The sequence below is a fragment of the Gouania willdenowi genome, chromosome 22, assembly GCF_900634775.1.
Source record: "Gouania willdenowi chromosome 22, fGouWil2.1, whole genome shotgun sequence".
In the NCBI taxonomy this organism is placed as follows: Eukaryota; Metazoa; Chordata; class Actinopteri; order Blenniiformes; family Gobiesocidae; genus Gouania; species Gouania willdenowi.
In genome coordinates, this window is record NC_041065.1 from 13,853,325 (window position 1) to 13,859,442 (window position 6,118).

The 6,118-nt window shown below is 37.1% G+C and overlaps 1 protein-coding gene across 4 annotated transcripts in view; it reads right to left on the reverse strand.

Annotated features, from left to right (window-relative positions):
- fermt2 (FERM domain containing kindlin 2) overlaps window positions 1-1,143 on the reverse strand; it is a 49,515-nt gene extending 48,372 nt beyond the window's left edge. For all 4 annotated transcript variants that reach the window (XM_028437732.1, XM_028437731.1, XM_028437730.1 and 1 more), the window contains exon 1: window positions 968-1,143. The gene's annotated coding sequence lies outside the window, so the exon portion shown is untranslated. The remainder of the gene's footprint in view (window positions 1-967) is intronic.
- Window positions 1,144-6,118: the final 4,975 nt, after the last annotated feature.

Sequence of the window (6,118 nt, forward strand, 5' to 3'; positions counted from 1 at the left end):
TTGTATATGCGCATGTATTTGCATGCGCGTACATGCGCACTACCGAAAAATGCATTTTTGCTAAAAAAAAAAAACAATTGTTTTTGTTTATTTTTGTTTTCAAAGTGAACAGACACGTGTTTTGTTTATTGGATTATGTTAGGGTTATAATCTAAGCACGGAGGTAAACTCGGACCGTGATAGCGGGTCAGGACTAATAGCAACAGCCTAAAAAATAACCCAACGTACCCAAGCCTAAGCTTTAAATAAAAATTATAATTAAATGATTTGCACAGAGCCCGTATTATGAACGTAAATATTACAGACGATCAGGTTTATTCAATCACGCCAACCAAAATCGTGATCACGATTAAAAGTCGATTTATCGTGCAGCGCTACCCTATATCCACGTCCACTAATAATTCTCAGCTGTCAAAATTAACACCGCAGCCAATCAGTGAGCTCCATTTCCCCTCGCGCCCTGCTGTGTGAGGTCACCGCCAAAAAGTTGCCTATAGTATCCTGTCATTCTGTGATCCCAGAATAACGTCCTACTACTGAGTGTTGCCGTGCAAACAGCCGGTTAGTCAACACATGGTACTAACCGGGGAGAGAAGAGAAGACTCTGGCCGCTTCTCACGGTCTTTTAGCCGCTTTTAAAGGACATTTTAAGTCGCTCACCTGTTCAAACTAACGGTGTAGCTCTTCCAAATAGGCTGAGGTTCATTATGTAAGCAGAGCCTGCTCTCTCTCTCTCTCTCTCTCCCACCGTCCGCTATAATAAAACACTAAGTTCACCATAAAAGTCTCGTCAAAAACAGCACCAAACTGTCACATTTATGAAGAAGAGTAACAACCATAAGCTCTGTTGAGTGAAGCGAGGACTCTACCACGGTTACAACAAAGGACAAGGCGATTTTTTTTTTAAAAAACGCTTTTCCAAGCGGCAAAAGGACAAACATTTAAAAACAAAAAACAGTACACTCACCTTCACCAAGACAAAGAACAGGAAAACTAGTCTGAGAAAGAGTCCCTCCGTGTTTGAATCATGTATGAAGCTGGTTTCACTGGTAAATACAGGATAAAGTGTCCGGAGAAGAAGTGCAGTACTATCCCAAACTGCTTTTTCCCGCAGGCTTCGTCTTAATGGAGTCCAGCCTTCGCCTCTCCTCCCTCCCTCCCTCCCTCCTTCTTTCCACCACAGGATCACGTCACCGCTCCAGTCCCACTTTTCCTTTCATACTGGTCCCACTGTCACACACAGTCACTGAATTACAACATTTCAAGGCAACTTCACGAATTAAAAGCATTTAAAAAAAAAAAAAAAAAAAAAAATTCCACTAAATCATAATTTTCTGATTTTTTTCCCCCTTCATATAAATTTATTTACAATTAATTATTTATTCACGATATTTCAGATTAATCCACATATGAATGACAAAATATTACTGTACATCCTTATATATCTCATAAAACCTGGAGCTATGACCACGGTATATCGACCGATAAGATCGCCACGCGTTTGAGTAGAGCTGAGCATCAGATGGTCAGCAGCAGCCTGTGAATGAAGGGGGCGGGGTTTACTGTGAGGGGGAGGGGACACACTCAGCTGTGTGATGATGAATGAAGCATATGTTAAAAGCGCAAATCAAGCAATGATCAAAGACACGGAAATCGGAATTAAATGACTACATACCAAATTAGAGCAAGAATAGGTTGAATTAATAGAGTATATAGTTTTAATTGGAATTTTAATTTGGGGCAAATAATTCAATTTACAGTGAGATATCACTATTTATTTATTTTTTTACATTATTACATTAAAATAGATCGAACCACCTACTAGGGTAAATAGTGGTACCTACCATAGATATCATATAATAAATATACATTATTTATTATATTATCATATATTTACTATATATGTCTATGGTACCTACAGTGTTCATTTTGTTGACTAAACATTTTCATCATAGTTTTTGTCGACTACTGTACATATTTTTGAGTGTACGATATTAAGACTAGTTTATAAAAAAAAAACAAAAAAAAACATGTGAGTGAAAACTATATAAAAATATATTGGTATTTTTGTTAACTAATAAAAACGGTACAGCGGGTAAGTGAGTCATTAGAAAGTAAACAAAAACTTGTTTTATTAATGACTTTGACTGTAACTGAAATAATCCTGATGACTATAAATCTAAGTTGCATTTCAGTCTAAATTTGCTGCTAATTGCATTATTCTTTTCTATCACCTTTAGGAGTTTTGACACTGGTTGGCTTCCAGGACCTCTGTGTTGTGGTTTAATATTTTCCCATTCGTATACTGTATATGGATGTAATAACATTCTGCTTTTGTACAAAGATGGATGCCATTATATAATTGAGCAGACCTTCATTTTTTAAACGTATTGAAAGCGCTCGAGTTTATCTCGTTAATATACACTGTATATGTAAAACAATCTTTTGCATTCACTGGTATAAATGTGTTTGCAATGTTACACCAAATGTTGTCAAATTATTTCATTTTAGTTCAGCATTTTAGTTTATTGGAGGCCAATAAAAAGGTGAAAAAGCCTTTTCTAAATGAGTTTGTTAACATTAAAGGTTCCACAGGAGAAACGTTCCCATTATGTGGCAGAAATAATCCACACACTTTTGTCAAAGATCAGTGGCTGCCTTTTATGGCAACGCTGCTGCTGAGTCTCCTCAGCATTTAGGAACAGCTTCTGGAATCTTCTGAGCAGCAGCAATAAAACAAAAAAGAAAGAAAACATTGACTTATCTTTGATTTAACTGATTTTCAGATTTTTAGAGAAAATAAAGACAGAATTGATGATTTTTTTATTTATTTTTAATCTATCCTACTTCATATTCTTCATTATATTTATTATTAGGCAGTGGCTGGTATCAATATACCAACATTCTATCGGTACGCAGCGCCCCTGATTGGCCAGTTTAGATCACATGACATGATAGGTCAGTCATTGGCCAGTTTAGGTCACGTGACTAAGAATAACCCTAACCCTAAAAACTGTTGCAATATTGGGTTATAATTGAACCCCAAACCTAACCCTAACCCTAAAACGCTACATACTCGTACTTTGGTAACAATACCAATAGCACCGGGGGTTGTCCGTATGGCAACCCTACAAATAGACACTTTCTTCTTCTTATTATTATTATTATTTGGGGTACACCTGAATGCCAGTCCATTAGAGACACACACATATTCAGCCCTTTTTGGGATTCTAATGAATCTAACACGTGTTGGTGGACTTTGGTAGAAAAACACACACCAAAGGCACAAACAGGCAGACCCCACACAGATCGACTAGACTCGGGGACCACTGGGGCTTGGACTCTTGACCTTCTTGCTGTGAGGCAGTAATGCTACCCACTGTTACACTAATCTGAAGCCTCAACCTCAAAAACGTCACTATAAAAGGATTGTCAACTTCCTATAACACCGGGTTTTCTCCCGAACCAAAAGATTGACAAAATAACTGACAATTGGACACAAATCAGTAGAATTCTCCATAGTCGTCCTATAGAAACTGTGGTCAGCATCTTCAAACATCATACAAATGATCAATCTTTGGATGTGGAGAGGTTCAAACTGTTGGAACTTCTCTTTTCTTTCCCTTCAAAGCACACGCTGCAGTGAAGGTTCATGAATCATCAGCGTTTTTGGCTTTTTCTGCCGGTGAACTCACTCATCTCATGGAATCTGGGCCTTCAGTCTACATTCAGCATCAAAGCGATTTATAACCGCTCTCCCTGCAAACTCTGGCCCCCTTGTCAGTGTCTGGCAGCCGACCCATTGCCTTTTATAGGCTGTGTTTTAATTGCAGAGTAAACAATGGAGGCAGCCAGATGCAGAGCAGGAGAGTCAGAGCGTGGGGCTTGGCTGCTTCTGAGGTGGAGGATGATGGAGGAGAAGATGAGAACACGTAGACCAGTGGTGTCAGACTCATCCTATAGTTCTAGGGCCACATACAGACCCTGACCCAGATTGAAGATCTGGAAGGTCACTTGCAACAAGTTGGTCTAAATCAAGACACTTGGAAGGGGGGTCAACAGATGCCTTTAAGAAATTAAAAATTATTTCTGAACAATTTAAGGCAATGTTTTTGCAGATTTTTACCCTTTTTCTGCAACTACACCAAACTTGCCATATTTTCATCACTTTCAATGCGTTTTTTGCTACATTACTCCCATTTCTGCCACTTCTACAACAAATTTCAATGTTTTTTCTGCAGATTTCTTCCACGTTCGACTTATAAACCCTTTCTATCACTTTTCCCAACCAGTGTTGCATATGTTGACCTATTATTGTCACTTTTAACCTCTTTTCACCATATTTCATGCTTATTTTTGCCAATCTAACCACATTCACAATTTGTCATGCCCATTATTTGCCAGTTTAAATGAATTGTTCCTACATTTTTCTGCCACTTTTAAACCAATACTGACACTTTGAGCCCTTTTTGCAACTTTTTCTGTCCGTTTTTGACCACTCTAATTTGAAACTTTTAACCAATTTCTGTGGTTTTTGAAATCCCATTTCGCCACCTTTTCCTCCATGTTTGGTCACTTTCTGGTTAGAGGACTATGACTAAAACTGAATAAAACATTTCTGTGGTTCCAGAACTATGGAGGTAGATTTGTGTCTTTATTCAATCAAAAAAAAAAAAAAAAAAAAACTTCAAAATTAAATCTTTTCAATTAAAAAAGAAAGAAAAGAAATATATATATATATATATATATATATATATATATATATATATATATATATATTTCAGACCCAAACAATTGCATTTGAACACTTTTTTTTCCTTTGATTGAAAATGTTTATTTATTAAAGTCATCTTTTTTGTATTTGGGCCATATTATGGGTAGTACATTTATCTTTATTATCCAATGAAAAACATTAGAAAACGTTTTTCCAACAAAAAAAAGTGTTCAAATGCAATTATTTGCATTTTAACACTTTTTTCTTTGATTGAAAATCTATATTTTTGATTGAAGTTAAAGATTTTTTTTTTATTAAAGTGATTTTTTTGACTGATTAATAAAGTCACAAATATACCTCCATACGTAACATGGTTTCTGTGTTCCAGTATTACCAGTTAAATACTGCCCTCAGATGGCCACAGGTGGCATTACAGCCTTTATCATTTCTAAGAGCCTTTCATGGTGTAAGGTGAACCATCTGTGGACGTGGCCTTTGCAGATGTCTCACACTGCATTTAAACCTTAGGACGTCATGTGGAAACCACAACTGCCTATGGATTACAATGTAGCTATTCATGATTCCATAAGTCAGCTTTGTTGTTCTCTTCAGGGGGCACACTGGAAAAAAACATCCACGCTTCAAACAAACTGCTTCTTTGTCCTCTAAAATCAGCTGGAAGAAAGAGGAGAAATCTTCCTTTGAATGTAACCTCAAAGAAATCAGTTTAAGACAGATGACAATAGAAAACCATTGCATCCAAAAGGAAATGCTTTATTAAAAGGAAATAAATAGAGTGCTTTGGATGGCAGTCAGAATCCATTACAGGCATGGGTTATTGCACAGCTCGAGGGACAAACATTTCCAGTCAATCATTCGATGTTGGAGTAACATTGCTATCTGCTCAATACATTTCCTACAGCACGTTTGTGTTTCAGGTGCTATAGCTACAGGACAGATGGAGCAACTTCACAAACAAGCTGTGAACATTTCAAGACAAACAATGGGCGCAACTGTTCCAACTAGACCAGTGGTTCTCAACCTTTTCAGCAAGCAACCCCCAAATTAAAGGTGACAGAGACCGGGGACCCCCACTGTACCTGAAGGTGGTTGAACACAAACATGAACATTGAAAAACAGTCATGTGGTTGAAAAGGTGGTGAAATGAGATTTTAAAAACACAGAAATTGGTTAAAAGTTGCAAATTACAGTGGGCAAAAACTGACAGAAAAAGTGGTGAAAAGGGTTCAAAGTGTCAATATTGGCTTAAAAGTAGGAACAATTAGTTTAAACTGGCAAATAATGGGTATGACAAATCGTAAATGTGGTTAGATGTGCAATAATAAGCACAAGATATGGTGAAAAAAGGTTAAAAGTGACAATAATGGGAAGAATGGTGGAAAG